General features: G+C 39.6%; 1 protein-coding gene across 16 annotated transcripts in view; it reads left to right on the top strand.

Moving 5' to 3' along the window:
* SoxN (SRY-box transcription factor soxNeuro) overlaps positions 1-20714 on the top strand; it is a 284192-nt gene that overhangs the window by 34277 nt on the left and 229201 nt on the right. For all 16 annotated transcript variants that reach the window (XR_016139205.1, XR_016139212.1, XR_016139213.1 and 13 more), the window contains one exon: positions 19074-19118. The gene's annotated coding sequence lies outside the window, so the exon portion shown is untranslated. The remainder of the gene's footprint in view (positions 1-19073; positions 19119-20714) is intronic.

Genomic DNA, 20714 nt, shown 5'->3' with positions numbered 1-20714 from the left:
CGACGAAATTTACTTTACCAACTGCGACACTTTTTCATCTTATCAATAATTTTTCTTACACATTATAAAAATTTCATTATTAAAATATTTGCGAAACGCTCCTACATATTTGTAATAATAATTATCTTGATATTAAATTCTATTCGGTAATAAACGATATTTGTTACCATACGACATGATGTCGATAAATAATACTCGGGGTAATCGCAAATTCTCTTGTTGTCAATCTTTTTTCTCGTAAATTTATTTACTTGAAATACCGCTAGGATATTATTGTATTGAATGGTTAGCATTTAAATGTTCAATTTTTATTATAATTTCATCATCCTGATTTTATCATACTTTGCATAATTTAGATATAAATTATTTTGATGTTACATTTTATTTAAGCTTTTGACGCAAGTCGAGATGTGTTCGAGATAACGTGCTTTCGTAGATATGCTAGGCCGAGCTTTCTCGCGAGCGCTTATTTAGTCATCGTTCTCTTTATAAGGCGTATGAAAATGTATCTTAATCAGATGGTCCGGTGCTACTCAGGGATCGTCATGGACGATGGCCACCATTAATTATTATCAAGAGATGCCCGCAGTTATCTCGCATTAATTTGTACTTCCACGAATCTAGGTCTCGTCATCCAGAATTTGACGGCAACGTTTTCACTTACCGTTACTTCAGCTAAATGCCTCATTCTCATGGATTCCAGACACTCTCCGAAGTTTTATGAAAGGTTGACGCGAGAAGACGTCGTGGTGGGAGGCACTTTAATGTGTTGTAACGTTTATAAATAATAAAAATAATATTAAAACGCCCGCTCCCCCTTCTCCTCATCATCGATCCTATGCAATGTGTGTAGTGGTGGAAGGAAAGAAGAAGGCTTATGTTTCTTCGAGGAAGAGAGAGTGAGTTGTGTGGTTGTGTGTGTTGGAGGTTTCTGAACAATAAATATACCACATAATTCATCGTATTCTCTCAAGAACATGGAGGAGGATATTTGAGGATGGATCTTAACTTTCCATACAGGGCTTTTCCGTCTTCGTAATATTGCTAATGTGTATATACTACGGATTTACGTGTCACAAAGTAATTTATAAATATATGTGATGTATATATATATATATATATATGTGTGTATATATATAGGGTCAAAATAGGGAATAAAATTAATGCAGAATTCCTCAAAAGACTCTGAAGAAGTAGAAGAAAAAACCACTATGATTAAAAAGATAAATCGTACGTTGGTTGTCCTATAACGGGATTGCCCTCTCTAGAAGAAGAGGGAGGAAAAATCCAAATTATCCCCTTGTTGTATATTAACGTTGCATGGAAAAAAGGGGGTTATAAGAACTTTCGAACGGGAATGAAAAAATCACTCTCACGATATACAAGAAACTCACGATATACGGAAAACACTGGACAACGACGAGTCACGATATTAGTCTTCCCGGATCTACCCCCTTGGATTTAGAGTGGGCTAAAACTTTAAAAACATTTAATATTTCTCCCGTGTGGTGTGCTGACGCGATGAGACGAGACCATACAGGACGTGTGTTTCGCACAAGTGGAAGTGTTGAAAAGTAGCGGCGGATGATGTTTTCGGAAATATAATGGGCCCAATCCGAGGATACTCCGAATCGGCTAATTGAAAGACAAGAGGCAAACACATGCGCACACCTTTATTAGATTATATGACTGTCATCGGTTTCGAACGGGATCTTTAATTTCTCCTGCGATTGTTGCGCGGCAATCTACATTGACTGAGTGTTCGTGGATTTCTAGAGAACGAGCTGACTTGGTTGAAAGAATATGGGGTGGACTGCTTGAAATCAGTTGGGATTTCTTGCGAACTGTAGTAGCGACGTAGACCATCATTTTGCTCCGAAACACAAGATAAAAGTTTTTTTTTCTCTATTGTAATTGCTTTTACAAAAATGATTTAAGCTTTTTTATGCATATACAGAATATCTCATTTTTATCTTAACAATCAAGTATCGCAGGAAGTCATTTTACAAAAATATATTTCAGACAAAAGTTGTAGAGTAGGTTTTGAGGAGGCCGTATGATTATGACATTAGTTTATTTATAGATATTTCAACCAGTTAATGTGAGAATTAATATCGATATTTTTTTAAGCATCCTTTAATGAAATCATACAACATATGCACGCGCGCGCGCGCACGCACACACACACACACACACACACACACACACACACACACACACACAAAAGATTTCAATAAATTGTATATATATTATTTTAGATATATTCTGGATATTCTAGATATAAAAATGTTTTTATTAAAAAGTAATAATTTATGAGATATTTTATTTTGACACATTTTGAAATACAAAATATATTGTAAATTTATTTTTTATAATCGCACTTTATAATATTTTTCCATAGAGAATAATGAAACAAAGCAATTGGTAGAGAAGAAAATTATATAGTTGCTTGAAGAAAAATATATGGTTGTTACAAAAAATTATATAATATGCAAATGCATATTTTTTGAGAAACAATGTGATAATTGATATTTAGAATAATTTCTTGATTTATTATTATTTCTTCTATATTATTGATTTATTATTATTTTTCGTAAGAATCTTAGATGTTAAATATCTATATGAAATAAATTCAAATAATTATGTCATCAACCACGTGCCACTATTTTATATATTTTTCGTGGGAGGGATAATAAAGGAAAGTTTTCATTGATATCAAAAATATTTGATTACCGAATGTTGTAGAATCATTATGTCTGTCATTGTAAGTCTACTAAAAATAATGACATATGATTGATGATGTAATTATTTGAATTTATTTCATATAATTTAGGACCTAAGATCCTGCTTTCGAAAAATTGGTTTTTTTCTTTCAATTGTTATTGTTTTTTTATTAACATCTACTCGGTTTATATTAATATATTGTTTATTATTATTTATTATAAATATTAAATATTTTGCATGATATATGTATACATGGTGAAAAGTTAACAATGTATATAGAACAAATATATTTATTCTCTAGGTACATTGTTGTATATCTCTAAGAATGTTTAATATTTATAATGGAAAACTGCAACATTATTATGGAGCTTTCGGCATGCTTGTAAGAGAATATATTTCTACTAGAATGTTTCTGTAGAATACTGTATTACCGACATACAAATCCGTGTTCGAATGTCGTGATATGCCACCAGAGAGCTCCCCTTGATACATTGAACTCTTCTGAAAGATTTCGGGATTTTTTTTTTTTTTAGAGAAAGGTGTTGAGAGGTGATTTTAATTTAAAATTTTATATTGATATACATGCGCAAATATTCGAATTATACATATGTATGTGATAATAATTACGATTATTTTATTTTGTTTTTTATTTCATATAGAATAAAAACATTTTGGCAATATTGCAGCAATGTTACAAATTGGAACGTTCTGTTTGTGCTGTGTAAGATAAAATATATATCTCATTACACCATACATTGTATTCCATCATATATAAAAAGAAATTTAAATTAATGATCTTAATTCTAGTATTTTGATAATAATATGACGTATTTAATTAGCAATATGTTTTATTTTCTAAAACTTTACATTTATGCGATTTCTTAAGACAATCATAAAATTATATAAACAGATCGAAGTGTACAAGTTTACAATTATGATTTTAATTACAAAGATGTTAATGCAACGTAAACAAAATATATATTGTTAATTATTTTGTCGCTCAGGAGATATATTTTTGGCGGTTCGTGTAGAAAATCTGGAGAAAATTTATTGTTTATATCCGCTTGTAAATTATACGTATCGTATTTGTTTCTTGGATGTGCTGTCAAGTATTTCTGCGTTGTTAAGTGTCTGGTACATATACCGGGCGGACGTTACGCGCGGCATCATATTGCGTCGCATCGCATCGCATCGCGTCGCGTCGCATCGCATCGCGTCGCGTCGCATCGCATCGCGTCGCGTCGCATCGCATCGCGTCGCGTCGCATCGCATCGCATCGCATCGCATCGCATCGCATCGCCTCGCATCGCATCGCCTCGCATCGCATCGCGCGACCCATCCGGTGGCCCTAGCAACGCACATGCGCCCTTCTTGGACTCTCGCCTCTCTGGTTTCTCTCTCCGGATGGTTGGGGATTGGCCCGGAGTAACACCCCCTTATAATGGGTTCACCCGTCCGCGTCGAGTGCCAGAGAGAAAGAGAGAAGGCTAAAAGGAAAGAAAGAAAGAGAGAAAGGGAAGGCTAAACAGAGATGGATGAAGCGAGGGAGACCGAGGGAGAGATGTAATTCCATGGTAGCGAGAGAGGAGAAAGAGAATCGGACGAGAGCGAGAGACGGCGACTGCGAGGGCCGCGCGCGAGAGGGATGAGGGCAACGGAAGCCATATTGATTTCCCTATGTTTCCCTGTGTTGTTACTATAGCGCCGGGCGAGGGTGCGAGGAGTAGGCAGGTACTACCCTCCTCGACAGCCACCCCGTTCTTCTAACTGTCGGTTGTCCGGCGAGAGAGACTGTGCCGTACCACGGCGCTGCTCGTCGCGCCGTATATTCTGTTCTCACGATTCTCTCTTCTCTTCAGTTGTCCCTTTCCCTCACCTCGCTGTTTTTTTCCTCGCGACCTTCTGTTTTGCGTATAAAGTATCGCCCACTATTTTCTCACCGTCTGTCGTTACGGTCGCACAGACCGAGCGAACGAAATTTTGAACGGCATGTTTGTGAAAATGCGAGATATTACCGAGAAAATATTTTCTTCCGTTTATATATTTATAAAATATATAAAGTTTATATTTTACTCTGCAACATACAGAAATTCATTTTCAAAAAGTTCAAGTGCAGGAGGAAAAGTGACGGCGATTAAAGTAGCTGTTCCATCGATTAAAATATCTTTATATCGTGCTTACATAATATTTTTAGTATTAACTGCAATTATTTATCACGCGTAATCACATTTTCGCACATAACATATTTCTTGGAGAGGGTCGTCGAAACTACAAATTAGTACTTTAACCCATCTTTCTCGCTATAGATCGAAATACGAAATATCGCTGCGAGACGCGATTCGCTCATTAACGACGGCGATCGTTCATCACTCGTGCCGTAACATCGTTCGTAGTCATGCGTGAATCGGATGTTACGTTTTCCCCCAACGTCGGAGAACATCTCCCGGCCAGAAGGTAGGTCCAAGAGAGAATAACCTGGGTGGTCCGATATCAGCTGCGCGGCTTCCCAAACGCGCGCCGCGCGTTTTCCTGCGCTTTCCTAACGCTCTTGGTGTCCTAGTGCTCTTTCCCGCGATCACGAAACACGGGAGAGAGAGAGAGAGAGAGAGAGAGAGAGAGAGAGAGAGAGAGAGAGAGAGAGAGAGAGAGAGAGAGAGAGAGAGAGAGAGAGAGAAAGAGAGTCGTGTTTCGCCGTTGGAACGAGGGAGACGACGAATCGTGCGGTTGTTACCTAGTGATGCATGGCTCGGTAATAGCTACAATACAACCAGCTTACAAGAGGGGTTCCGCTACCATGCCGCTCTCGGCGACTTGAGATTTATTGCCTCCGGGCGGATCGCGGATTCCCAGATTCCCCGGTTTGCTCTTATAAATGACTCCTATTAATTGACCGCGCGATGGTAGACAAGGAAAAAGGGCCGCGCCTGGCACCTGATCCATTTACGCGCGGATAATTCCGTGGCACAGGTGATAAATTATTTGCATTCACATCTAGAGAACGTTAGGGAAATGTTTGAGATACGGCGTGGGAGAGATACGAGGCTAAATAGCCCGAGGAACATCGGCATTTGGAAAATCAGGAAATTTAAAAATCTTCGACGCGTTAATTTAAGAAAAAAAAAACATAAAGATAGAACGATCTTAGCAATTTCGTAATCTTCGCAATCGTCGACTTAATCAAGGGAACGCGGCGGTGAGAGAAATAACCGCGCGAACTCTCGAGATAAACACGAGATTATCACTTTCGAATTCGTCACGGTAATCCACCGTCCGCGTATTTGCACTCGGAGTCGGTACGTCCGCTCGCGTGGAAAAAAGAAATACAATTTACCCCTCGGTGTCGGACAGAATTTTCCGCGGCTGAAATTACCGCTTTCATCGGAGCCGCGGTCAATTTAGCCTGCAAACTTCCCGACACACGGGAGTTCGCGGGAGCGACATTCGAGCCGAGCTGAATGGCAAGGCAACCTCCCCGCCGTGGGTGTTCCCCGTCGTTTCTTCCTCGCAGTTTTTTTTTTTCAACCTCCCCCTCCCCCTCCTCGTGCGACGCGCGATCGTCCGGATTTTAAAATACCAATCAGAGAGGGCTGGAAGAGGGGGGGAGAGAGAGAGAGAGAGAGAGAGAAAAGGAGTATTCGATATCGCTGGACTCGTGCCACGGCCACGTGTCTGGCGCGCGGGAACAATGAAAACTAGACACACTCGCCGGGGCTTGTACGAGAGCACGCGGCATCCCCGAGCGGTGAACGGCCACCTAAATAACGAGCGATCACGGCGCTATTAAACGCGTCCTAATACACTTAATGACGAGTTCTCGTGCGATCGGTAGGTAGGGGGTGTCGTGGGTGGGCTGCGTGTCAAAACACGCGCGTCCGACTCGCACGCGATATCCCGCGTAAATCTCCAAGCCGAAGACGTATTGCGGGCCATTTTCCCCGTTTCGAATTACGGACGTTTACCTCCGGAAGAGGAAAGAAACTCCCGCGTTTTGTTTCGTTCGCGTAGGCTGGATGCACAAGGCGTTATGCGCCATTTAAGCGCCCCGTGCCAAAAAACGAAATGAGATGGGTTGTTACGCGTAGGATAAAAAAAAAAAAAAATACGATAAATGCGATAAATGAACCCACTTGTCGAAGTTACATTCGTTGCACTCGTTTTCGCCTCGCGGCATTCGGATTATATACCGTGCGTATCAGCATATTTGTAGCTTTCCGCGGAGATTACGATTGCCCGCGTGAGGTGTTTCGACTCGTGAAATTTATGTAAAATCATGCGGGCCTTTGTTCGTCGGTGTGATATGTGGACCACTAACGGTGTGTAATAATGTAAGACCGAAGGTCGCTGGTAGTAGACCGCCTCTCTCGCATCCTCATAACATGTAAAACACCGGGATTACGGGATAATGACTAGGAAGCGCTGGTGTTTGTAAACTTTACAGTTTGCCGATCCACCGTACATATCCAGCCTTGTCGGATAGTTAGAACGGTCGGGAAATGCGCGAATGAAAGTTCTGCATTCGCGGAGATTACACGCGAGGTAACGTCGCGCTGCACTAGATCACGTAGTCAGGAAGTAGCAGATCCATTTTTGAAAATTTTTTTAACGATAATATAATGCTGAATAGATAAATCATATTTTTAACTTGTTATTTTTAACTTGTTATTTTTTTTTAAATACTTTCCGTACAAAGGAAGAGTCATATGACTATTGCTAAGAACGTCATAGATCTCTTTATGAAATTTAACTTAGAAGATATAAATACTTATAGGACAATATAATTAAAGATTAATTTTTGAAAATTTTTTTTAAATAGTGATGATAGATAAGTCGTTTTTGTAACTTGCAATTTTTTGAAAGAGTCAAAGTCATATGACTATTGCATATGAACATCACAAGTCTCTTTATGAAATTTATTTTATAAGATGATTACTATATACTTACAAAGCAATGTAATTAAAAATTAATTTTTGAAGATTTTTAAACAATGGCTGAATAGAATAAATCATATTTTTAACTTGCAATTTGTTTAAATACTTTTCATACAAAAAAAAAAGGTCATATGATTATTGCATAAGAATGTCACAAATCTCTTTGATGAGATTTAATTTATAAAATATAAATATTTTGAAGACAATTAAATGGCTGCGTGTTACGTAGCAAACGTAGCAATTTTTATATCTAGTATTTTAGCAGAGAGTTTTATTCTTGGAAAAATAGTAAAGTTTATCCCACGACGCCTCGATATGTAGAAGAGTTTTTAAGCAAAACGAAGTTAATAATCGAGCTCGCGAGGTTGTTGCAAAAACGTGCCGAGACAGCGAAGCGCTAATGAAACGCCATGGTGGCTCTCGCACGTAATTCCCGCTGTCCGAAGACTGCGCCAGAGTGGACACGAGGGATTCCGCCGTAGGGTCTACCACCCGTGGCTTTAATATCGCTTTATTAACCCACTTTGGACGCGGGCCCGATTTCTCGTTGGGATTCTGTTCCCCGACAGGAAACCTTACGTAACGCTGAATTGTTGGACCAAGTAGACGAACACGTGCCGAAAATTTAGTGTAATAAATCGGTCGATTAATCCGCTTAATAATCGGCCATATTAATTTTTATCGACGGCGCACTCTTCTCTTTCAAGTAGTTTATTAATCTCGTGACGGATTTTTCATATTGGCAGATTTTATTCTTCCACTTATTCTTGGTCGGACTTGAAAAATCAAGTTTCCGTTAAAATAATATGTTTACTTAAAAGTTTACTGAAGAATCAAATTGTAAATGTATTTGCATTTTTGAAACTTGATTTTTTTATTGAAGCACAATTTTTTTCAATCGTATTTTAGTATTATTTTCGTGACAAAAATGCAAAGTTTTCTATGCTACCCTAACTATTGGAGGCTGCACAGTTACAGAAGTTTGGCAGTAATCCGACGAAACAAGACCCTTGAATCTTCACATGCCTGACTTACGCAGGGTCGGCTTAACCAAGGCCGGCTTCCTTCGCAGAAGCGAAGCCACCAGATGTCGGATCCAAATATTTTAGCCTCTCGCAATTATTCGAACCTGCTGTGAGGCGGAAACGTAAATATCGCCTGTGAGCGTTTATGGAAATTTCGAAATATATGTCTCGATTACGACACGCGGTGATTTTTTAGGAAATCTGTTGTCCATCACGTAATACGAAATATACTTCCCGCGGTTTTCGCAAATATATTTCTTGACGACGCAATATGATCGCGAATGTCGGAAAAGCTTAGCGCTAGAAAAAAAGGAAGGAACAGAAGGGGAGAAAGGGAGGAAAAATGTAGATCTTGGAACCCTGCGTAAAAGGCACCCTTTTAATCCGCGCTCGGCGGCTCCCTTCCGATAGACGGGAGATTATCACGGGGGTATCGTATGGGGCCTCTCGAGAGCATTGGTAAGGGCGAGTGAGGCACGAGCGGGGTGAGGAGGAACGCAGAGAGGAGTCGAGGAAGAGGGAGGACCCCATGGTTACCGGTGACCAGAAGTGGGGCTCCCGTGGTGCGGAGTACCGCCAAATCCACCGCAAATGCCATCGAGTACTCCTTGGTCGTACGTGAGCGCAAGGGCGACCACGAGAGCACGTGGTACTTGAACCAGTTGGGGACCACTGAGAGTTGGTCGACCGAATGTCTGCTGCGTGCAATCGTGGAATCGAGCGAAATAGCTCGCGAAAAATGAGTACGCGATACATACAGGCTTTATGAATAAGGATTTGCATTCGACTCCTTAACGCGCGCGCGAAAAACTTACACCGCTCTCATATATGAAAATTAAATACCTTCTACGCGATAATAATAATATGAAATAGCTGCGATTTAATTGTATTTATTTCTAATTGAAGGCAGTTTGTTTCTGAGGAACTTTTAAATCGGATACAATTCTTTCTACAGTCACTCACGAGGTATTATATTTGATTTATCAACTCATATCGTGAAATATTTTTATTTAATTTTAAGAATGAGTATTGTAATATTTTACTTATTTTGTTTAGAAGGGGATAAGAATATTTTTTTTCTGCTAATTTCTCGTTCTTTCTCTTTCGGAAAATATATCAGAACGTACTTTCCAGAAACATTGTTCGAGAACGCGATTTTTCCTGTTGCTGATGCATAAACTTACTTATCAGCGCCATTCTGATTTTCCGTCTGTATATAACAGATATAATTACAGTGTAGAAGGAAATTGCGAATTATTAAGTAGTAGTGTATGTGTGTAATGTTTAATAGTGTAATCTAAAAGTTAGTTTTGTCGCGATTACCGCTACAATTGAACATGGATGATTCGCATGAGCGTTTTCGAAACCATCGTTCGCTCTCTGTTTGCGATTTTCAGGTCACTACACTTCCACTTTTATTGACTATGCTCAGGTCGTAAGAGAGGCTTGTGGCAGCACGTTGGCGTCGCGTATTCGGAATTCGGAATCGCCCAGTGAACGACGACGACGACAACGACGTCGGCGACGCCAACGACGAGAAATATGTATAAACAATATACATTTATATATCAACGTACATACACGCATCGGCGTGTATCGCTCCAACGGACTTTGCGAGGGTCGACGCGAGGGTGACGTCGGGAGGCCGGAGGGGGTGGGATGGAGCCGGTTTGTAACAAAATCAATAGAGGGGTGGCGCGCGAGAGGACACACGGGGGGATAAAGCGGGAGGGAAGGGGACAGAAGCATAAACGGGCCGGCGCAGGAAGAGGGTGGCTCGCGCGGGGGTGGTTCGGCGAGCGCAAGCGCACTTGAAAGACGCGGAGGTGGTTGCGCGGGTGGCGGGAGAGAGGGTGGGCGAAGGAAGACAAAACCACCCCGCCGTCGGCTACTCCCCACCCTCTGGACGAGGCGACGGACTGCGATGGAGTGCCTCCCCTCCCCTTCTTCCTCCTACTCCTCTTCCTCTACCTCCTTCACCTCCTGCTCCTGCTCTTCCGCCGTCGTTGTTCCCCCCCCCCCCCCCGTAACCCTCTCCGTCTCTGTGTGCCACCTCCAACCTTCTCTGCCGCCTACTTCGAGTCTATAGAACAGCTCTCGCTAACCTGGAACTCGGGGGAGTGATGCACCCTCTGGAATAGTACGTGCTGCCCTCATCACTGCTGTGGTAAACCTCGGAACAGCGCAAATCTCGAGCATTTTGTCTCAATGGGAGCGTCGATCCAACGATATTCCGTGGATTCCACTGTCAATTTCAATCAATAGTTTGAGAAAAATGGTAATATCTTATGTCGCGCGTGATAATTCTCTCGCTAGGATAATTCTCTCTTGTATTTCAAATTTTTCATTGCTCTGTTGTAATTTTAAGCCGTTATTTTAACGAATCTAGATTTGTTAGAGTTACATCGGCAGGTTTAGAGGTTTGCCAATATATCGAAAATCCGATTAACGTGGCGTGCACTCCATTAATCGATAGGTTCGTGTGATGCTGTGCCATTTTTTAATACGTTGAACGCAACAGTGGGCACCGTCAGCCTCTGTGACCGAATGTGGATTCACTATGAATGGTGGATCTAAACGTTCGCTAATATCGAATTTCCAAATTCACAAGGTTCTATCAATTTGTATAGCAATCTCTCTCGCATGTTATTGTCGTTCCAGGTGGCGGCCTGGTATGAATATCGATTCTTCGGAATAAAAAGTATCAATCCGTAGCAAACACCAAAAAAAAAAAAAAAAAAAAAAAACAATAAAACAATAAAACCGCTTATAAATTCGAAATATTGAACAAAATATTATTTATTTTTCTAAGCGTTTTCTAAGCTTATTTTGAATAACTTGTAATATAATTTGTTAACTTCGTATTTTATTAAATTTGTAGATAAAATTTTATTTATAATTTTACATGATTTTTAATACATATAATGTATGTATACTTTGATTTTTTTTTTTTTTTTTTTTTTTTTGGTATACGGCAGAGATTTTATAAATATAATTTTATCCTGAATTTTGATGTGAATCATAAATAATCTAAAGCGGTCTTAACTGTAAATTATTCACCGTTAAGGCCACGTGATAAAATTAAGACGAGAAACTTAACGTGAAACTTGCGGTAGACAACAATCCTCACATCTTGTTGATGATCGATCTGATCTCTCGGCGAATTCTTAATGTTACACGAAGCGCACGATATCGCACATTGGCACATTAATAACGTATAACGCCTCTCGCATGCGGTTTGTAACCTGTCGCGAATTTACCGCGAATGTATTCTACGGATGTGAATGGTGAATCTTTTCACGCCGCGTGCCGCCATTTTAGCGAAACGAAACGCCGCTGTCTTGGCCTGATAAATCGTTCAAGACAGGGAACTTGACGCGACGGCGGAACGTCGTTTGCAAACACTAATAAAGTGTCATTCTTCCGCCACTCGGTTCGTCTCTCACCCTCCGGTAAATAGGCTCGCTCGCGCGTATTGTCGCCGCTCGCTGAGTGCGCGCTACGCGTTCTTTCTACGCCACGCGTGCATGCGTGCGTGCGTGCGTACGCATTATTTCACGCGGGGGCGTCGAAAAACGTATTTACCGTTCCCGGTGGGACAAGCGCCTTGATTTGTCGCCGAAAATCAGGCGAGGGTGGAATCAAGGGTCGCGATAAAAGCATTAGCTGCCCGCTTAAGTGTTTTTCCAACTTGTTCAACTCTGTTGTCTCTCTTGTCTCTTTCTACTTCTTTCTCTCTCTCTCTCTCTCTCTCTCTCCCTCTCTCTCTCCCCCACCTCTCCCTCCCTCCCCGTTATCGTTTCTCCATCCTCGTCTCCTTTCCTGTCATCCGATGTTGTTGTAGGAGGGGCGTCGCCGTCCTGATATCGACAGGTCTGGCGTGTCTTCACGTCCTTAGCATTTCCGTTTTTCTCTTCTTCCGCGAGATTGCCGAGCAGAAGCATCGCGAGGAAACTGACCGAAACGTTCGACATTTTATCGGATTGTTTATTGGCACGTTTCATTATAAACTTTCGTGAACTTTGACTTAATTAACTGATGCACTAAAGTACGAGCAAAGCCAGTGATATTAAAAGGATCAGTGGTGAATCGTTTTAAAGGTCATCTTCCCCCGAAGACCAACGGCGAAAGGTTATAGTTAGTTCTGACGATGCCCAAATCGATTTATGTGTACTTCGTATCAAGGGTGAAACAGATATTAATATTAATTTCTAAAGTTTATAAATAAAGATGTGCTTGCTCAGTTAATTAAAGTCTGTTAATTGAAGCCCCCCCCCTCCCCCCCCCCGGTCTGTTCGTATTTAAAGTACTCTTTTGTAAAATGATGCAAAAATATTGTAGGAGGTCGGCTTCTGTGCGAAACCTCATCATTTTCCGGTTTTTATCGGTTATTCTGAAAAATAGCGACTCGATAGAAGCGATGTACGATCGACGCAAATGATAGTCAGCGGACAGCGAAAGTGGCGTAATAATCTGGCAAACAGTGGCAAACAGACGTAGATAAAAGTAAGTGAAAGAGAAAGGGGGGAGGAGATAAAAGTCTGGAGGGAAAGAGGAACGGGTGGGCAGGCGGAGATAGAGACACTGTCTGACAAAGGACGACAGAATCTCTTTGTTCTCGCGGCTCAACGGCTTCACTCCGTGGCCGCGATGTTTTGTCAAGGTCACTCTCATTCACTCCCTATGCCAGTAGTCCATTTTCATTCTCCCTTTCGGATTCGATGTTGTCATTTATGTCTTTTTACTTTTTAATCTTGGTGTATATTGATCCGAGTCGTACGGGTTCTCGTTTTAATACAACCGACGACCGAAAGTTTCTTTTCCGAAGTTTAAGTAATATCAATTTGACATATTATTTAGTTTATTATCAATTTTGATATTGTGATAATGATAATATAGTCAAATTTTCATAGTCAAATTTTATTACTTATTTCTCGTTGTTTGTAATTTTTTTTTACTTATTTATTGTTTTTAATTCTTGTAGCTTTTGAGGCTATTTAATGGCACATAAAAAATATTAAAAATTAGTAAACAAATTAACCAATCGTAGCTGAAAATTTTTAAGTGATAATCTTTTTAGTAATTGTTCACTTGATTGACCAATTCGTTTACTGCTGAAGTTTTATTTTCAATGTTATTTAATGAAGGCTTATATTTTCCTACGTGTCACTAACTTTATCTATTGTCCATTTTTCTCAGTTTGTATATAATAGAGAAAAGAAAGAAGATATTTTGTATTGCAAATCCATAATTACTAACAAAGATTCCATAATTGATGTCGCCATCGATGTGAATTCTTACTAATTACATTGTAAACGTTACAAGGTGACAAAATTCGTCAAGAGAACTTTGACTTGCATCTTTGTAAACATAATCTAGTCTATTACTTTTATGTGGTCATGTGGATCGAACACATTTTCAGAGTTGTCGTTTCTGAATGGCAATATTGGTTTGCTGAATGGTGTTTTTTAAGATACTCAAAAGAATTCTTCTATTTCCTTTTGTTGCCCTTTCCGCTTTGTGCCTCTTTAAGTCAGATTTTATATACTTAATGTTTTGCAAATAATAAATCTTTTAACATCTATAATATAGTATTTAAAAAAAGTGATTAAACTTTTAGTTGAATGTTTTAATTATATTATTCTGTCCTTTCTTTCAGATTTATTTACAATAAATTATTATATCAAAGTATTTATCGCCTTGGTTATGTCACACTATATTATCTCACATAATTTTTAGTCCTACAACTTTCATCATGTCGCGCTGCTTATCGTGCTCATTTTTAAGGCAACTTTCTCAAAGAGAGCATAACAAACTTCTTTTTTCCTCTTTTTCTCTGCCTTCGTTCCTCACATTTCTCGTCTCCGCACTAGATTTCTTTACGCGGTGAACCCAACGAGCCATTGTCGATTCAGGCTCAGTAGGTAGAAGTCGGGTGCAGGAGAGGAAGAATTGTCGCACTGTAGGAACCGAATCCCCTACCGACAGCTCGAAAGGAAATGAGGTGCCCCCGACAGGACCTATCCCAACGAAAAAGAAGCCACCGGACCGTGTCAAGGAAGAAAATCTTTCCTTACGCGAATCACGCGCACGTCGTTGGTGTCGATCACTTGGTGTCTTGATCGCGTTTCTTCCTTTAAAGATGGAGTGTCGTATTATGAGATTAAGTATTACGTCATAAGTAATACGATGTCTCATTTCCCTCCAAGATTATTTTATATCCATGATTATTGCACGTTTATATACGCACTATTATAACAATAACTATCATAAATCGAAATTAGTGATATAACAGTTTTAATACATTTTAACAAATTTATATCGCGTTAAGTATGACACTGATGCGATATAAATTTGTTAAATGTATTAAAACTGTTATATCACTAATTAATTCGATTTATGATAGTTATTGTTATAATAGTTATTTATTGGTGATATAAAAGCGATTACGCTGACCTGCCAATACGCATTGCGTCATGTCAATGAAAAGGATGGATTATGGATCCGTTTTAATCTTTTTTTTTGTATTCCTTTGGTCGCGTGGCTCGACAAAGGCGTGAGGTTCTATGTAAAAGAAAGCAAGAACTTACTTCAAGAGATGTTTTGGAAGTGCCAGGTGCAAAGAATACGCACGTGACCAGTATGCTCGCACATTTAAGTATTTCTCTCGGTCGGCCAGGACAGAAGTCGATGAAAAAGATCCCTTTGAAGGATCACAACTTGACCATTCCAATTTTCACGCTACTCACGAATTCGATGATATAAAGCCGCACTAACAAAGTGAATATTATCTCGAGGGAAAAAAATCTTATAAGATGAAAGAATTATTTAAAAGAAAAAGAAAAAGAAAATTTGTCTTTGTTTTTAATGAGGTTTTAATTTAATTTATAGATTTATTTATTTATGTGAATTTTATTATTTACTTTTTAATAATTTCGACGAACAATGCCGAACGCGTTTAACCGCATAATTTGCGTATAAATTAGAAAGATGCTTCTTCGCGTGCGATATGTCAGCTTTATAGGGGGTGAGAAAGAATCAGTTTTATTTTTTCCTATCGGCGAGATAACGAGGCATGGACCAAGAGTGACACCTGAGGTGTCGAGGCCATGACACGTTACGAGGGTTGCCATGCCAGACATCCATCACTTCTTTGTATAGCTGCCTCGTGACACCTGGTTCTGCGTTCCCCGTCTCCGCTATAAACCCCTACGATTTCTTTTTAACCTCCCTTGTACGACCATGATGGTATACCTCCGAAAATTGTTTGATCCGTGATACGGTTGGAGCTATGAGTAAACAAATGTGCATGAAAATTTCGATCATGTAATTATATTTTTTTAAGCACAACAAGTAAAATTTTATTGTTAAAAATTGACAAAAAAGGTCAATCAAACAATTTTCCAAAATCAAACTTTAGTTAGTGATTTAAATATATTTACATTTTAAAACAAGTCAATATTATTTATATGTAAAACTTGCCAGTAATCAAAAACATGTTGAAAAATAAGTGGGTCACCCTTATGGAAATATTTGAAGAATAGGATTTCATTTTTGCCAAAAGTCACTGTTAATCCCTCGAGACAGATTACTTGCTTCGGTAGTTTTGAAAAAAAGATAGAAGTAACCGGTCGCTCCTTCATTCCAACCCCCTGTCGAGGGTTTCATTGAGAACGATTGCTAAATCCAGGTGTCCCTGCCCCAGGTTCAGCTGGGACATCCTCGGAGACCTTCATATTTCACTCTTCTCATCAATGGTCGAGAGGAAGCCAGACGCAGGTGTGCCAGTTCTGTCCATCTCGGCGGTATCGTGCAATAAATAGGGTGCACGGCAAAAGAAAGCGTGGGCGGCGAAAAGAATTTTTAAATCTTGACCGCCGGCTTTATATGTTAAAACTTTCGAAATGTGAGACCGATTAGATATACCCACTGTGAAAGGGCTGACACGCGACTGATGTCGGTGAAATGTCGACGGAAATTCATTGTTACTCATCGTGATCTTGTGATCGTTTCATTTTTCACCATTGTACGCTACCTACAAATTTGAACTGTCATTTTTATTTTTATTTAAAGTCCGCTGTGTGTCTTTCGGGTGTGTACATTATATTTTATCATCGAGTAAATATATATTATATATAACATAAGATGCTTTAAAATTTATCTGGTAACATAAAATGTTCTATTGAGAGAAAAATATCTCAATAATTTGATAAATATATCAGGAATAGAATTTACATTTATTTAATAGAATAGAATTTATTTGCACTTCAGCCAAGAAGGGGACTTGGTTTACAAAATTAATCACCTAACTTAATCACCCTATACTTTTACATTATTTAGAGTAATTTGTAAATATTGTAAGGATTATGTAACACTTTTGGGTATTCGGGACATGTTACTTTTTTTTTCTGCAAACAGAACTTTAATTATTATTATCTTCACGTTTGTCGAACATTTTCGGGAGGACTTCCGGGAGACTATCGATCGATCGACATCTTCGGTGACCTGACCCGTCGACATATAAGCTTGGCGTTGCTTTCGGGATGGTTTGAGGGAACTCATCAATAGCCACCGACACAGGGAGGCGGTACCTCTCATTAATAACCGGTGACTCGACGTTTATATAAATAATCCTACGCGGTCGCGCAGGCACTCACCTGCGATTCGGTCGATCGTTCACTATCCTGACATGAAAGAAGCTTCTCCCCCCATCGGTTATACGACCGATTCATCCACCGCCTTCGTCGTGCTCTTTCGCTCGCGTGTCTATTCTCTCTTTTTCTGTCCGTGCTTCATTTTCCCTTTCGGATCGCCTTCTTCCTTCTCTCTCTCTCTCTTTCTCTCTCTCTCTCTCTCTCTCTCTCTCTCTCTCTCTCTCACCCGCGCAGACTCCTCAATCGGAATTCCGAAAGGCACTAGAGCAGGGCACTCTTCTAGTCACTGTCGAGTTTATGAATGCCTGCCCGCGACGTCCGGTCATTTATTTCGGCAGCTATGCTTCCTAGAATACTCGCATTAATGCCTCAACTAATGCTCCAGAATCCAAATAACGCGTACACTCGCATACGTCCTCGCGTACGTCCTCGTGCGTTGTTGCGAGTTCTTAAAGCTATCTTAAAAATTAATTATATTTTCTTACAATGTGGTAAAATTTTCTACGAGGACTATTTTTCTGAGCAATGTAGTAGAATCTGGATTTATTTCAATCTTTCTTCCGTATACGATTTAAAATGCCCATAAAAAATTGCTTAATATTTTCTTTCGACGATCGCTTGGATTCTAAATGAATTGGATTATCGAAATAATTAAGTAAAGCAAGTTATGAGATCGGGACGCGGAACGCTATGGAATTTTAAGAGTGCGGGAAAAGACATTAAAATTATTTTCCGTGGCACGATGCGTCTTCGTAACGGCGTAATAAAAGTTTCCATTCTTGCAAATGGGTAAACTTTATTCGCGAGACTTTGTCATGAGAGGAGCGACGGTCCCTTCCTGCTTCCCTGCTTTGGTACATTGTCCCCGTTTGGTCCAGCAGCGCATACACTTTGGGGGTGACGCAATTATTACTTGTTCGCCTTTATGACGCAAGCGATGCTGACCGGCGCATAAGGAAAGAAAAGAAACGGACAACTACGAAAGTTTGTCACAGAATCATAACGGATGAAAACTTTTTTTTAGTGAAAATTTCGTAGAAATTTTATTGAAAAAGTTTAGAAAATTTTTTTTAGTAGAAATTTTACATGTAAAACTGTTTCACGAATTTCGTATTTTTATCTTAAATTAATAAATATGTAGATTAATAAACAGTGAGATTTACAGTTATACTTACATCTGATTTACAATACTAATGGAGCGATATGTTTATTTTTATATTGTCCACTGCTTGACATGGAAATCACGCGTCTTTGTACATTCGCATTTGGTTTCATTCACGCCATCGTTTCTGGTCTGTCAGAGGGAGTGCGCGGGTCGATCGTATCGTAAAATATTTAACGAGGTACTTCGGCGAGACGTCTTTGTAAACGGTATGAATATCGCAATAAAATATATACGTATATGCCTATATATCGGTATAGTGGCGAATATAAATTCAACGAGTTTCCGTCTTCCGTCGTCGGCTCGTTCCTTGCCTTTTCGCTGCCTCACCTTCGCTCGTCGCAGTTGCCTGCGAAACTCCATAAAAGATATGATCGAGGCATAACGCGGATAATTTCTCTTAATGCCCGGCATAATGCTTAATTTCAGTTCCCGCCATCTTCTCGAACAGTGTGTACTTCTTTCCTCCTTTCGCTCATTCCTCACACATCTATATATATATATATATATATATATATATATATATATAAAGGATTTTAACGATCATCTTCTTCATACGCACTTCTCTTCACTGTTTCAGATGAATCGCATCTTGTTGCGGCCTGCCGGTATTAGCATCATATTGGTAAGTTTTATAACATAGATTTTTTTTTCTTTTTTATATAATTTTTATATAATCTTTTATATAATCTTTTTATATAATTTTCGCGTGTAAGAAAAAATTCTATAAATAATACATGCATAAATTTCAAGATTTCATTGGATTATTTTATTGTGATTTTTACGATGACCAATTTAGAATATATATATATATATATATATAAAATTGTCAAACAATGATATAATTCTAAGATATGAAATTAATCTTGAATTATTGAACTATTTATTTATTTTTTTTTACACGCATATTGCTTCGTTCACGCAAAAATAGAAGTCTATATGCGTAGATGATCTCGCTTGCTCATATCTTTCCTTTATTCGCGAATATCGTACGTGAAAGAGTGCATGACAATACCTCTAGTGAGGTGAATTGCCAAAGAGATTAAATGAAGGATCGTCAATTGGGAGCAACCGCGAATTCAGCCAAACTTAATATATTATTCCGCATTTCGTGAATTGATAAAATTTTTTTATTTTAAAATTATTAAAATTAAGAAATTTACATTACAAGAAAATAACTTAAGCAAATTATCATTGTATCTGGACATTAATTATAACTCAAAAGATGAAATCAAATTTCATTCGAATTTTTATTTGAACGTTTGGAAATTATGAGAAGATAAGTGTAAAAAATGCTTACGTTTTTTTATTGTCTTTTTTATTGATATGCCAATCTTTGAAATTTTCTTGGTCTATCGCACCGATTCGCAATATATGAGGAGTAAGCAAGATGAGGTGGTAGAAAGAGATTGCTGAGGGGGGAAAGGGGCTGACAGGAAGTCGGTAGAGGAAGGCTGGTCGGGGCATACTCTGAGGGTGGAAGAGCATCCCTCTTGATGGCGTCACCTCGAGGGCCCAATTAGCGCTAGCACGAGTGTCATTTCGTCGCGATTTCCGCATACTGACTGTCGTTTTCTGCCAGTGGTTTCGTTTCTTCTGCGTAGACAGTTATACATGTATATAGCGTGCGTGATGAGGTGAGAGTGTATTTCCCGGTGAGTTGCCCCAGTAGATTTCTCGTGCAGATCTCCCTCGCTTTCTCGCTCCTTCACAGAGATCCTCTTCGTCTTTTATCCGCGTCCTCGCCCCCGCTCTACCGAGTGCATTATCCAATTTTCTAGCAGATATTTCGTGATATAATAATTGGACATTCAGCGTGAAGCGCCATCTTTTCCGTCTCGTCCGTCTCTCGCTCGTCGGCTTTCAGGCCGAAGGACGGTTTGAATTATATTCCTCGAGGGAGAGGCGCGAGAGAGAGAGAGAGAGAGAGAGAGAAAGAGAGATAGAGCAACGAGATATTCCGCGAAGGGGCGGACTATCAATAGAAACATTTTCCATCGGCACGGAACGCATTGGATAGTGTGTGTTTTATCCCGCTGTCTCCGTCTTTTTCCGTTACTTCTCGCGCAGAGCGCGTCCTCTCCGTCTTCTCTTTTATCCGCGCTCCGCTCGGCTCCTCGGTTATTTCTATAACGACACTTTATGCAACGTTAATTATTGTCGGCATAATGAGCTCGAGGAAGTCTTCCAAGACGCAGCCTCACCGCATTTTCCCTTCTCG

Source organism: Pogonomyrmex barbatus, unplaced genomic scaffold, assembly GCF_055798465.1.
Source record: "Pogonomyrmex barbatus isolate J1 unplaced genomic scaffold, ASM5579846v1 scaffold2, whole genome shotgun sequence".
NCBI classification, from domain to species: domain Eukaryota; kingdom Metazoa; phylum Arthropoda; class Insecta; order Hymenoptera; family Formicidae; genus Pogonomyrmex; species Pogonomyrmex barbatus.
The sequence above is the reverse complement of the archived record's forward strand: the minus strand, read 5'-3'. Positions and strand labels throughout refer to the sequence as shown.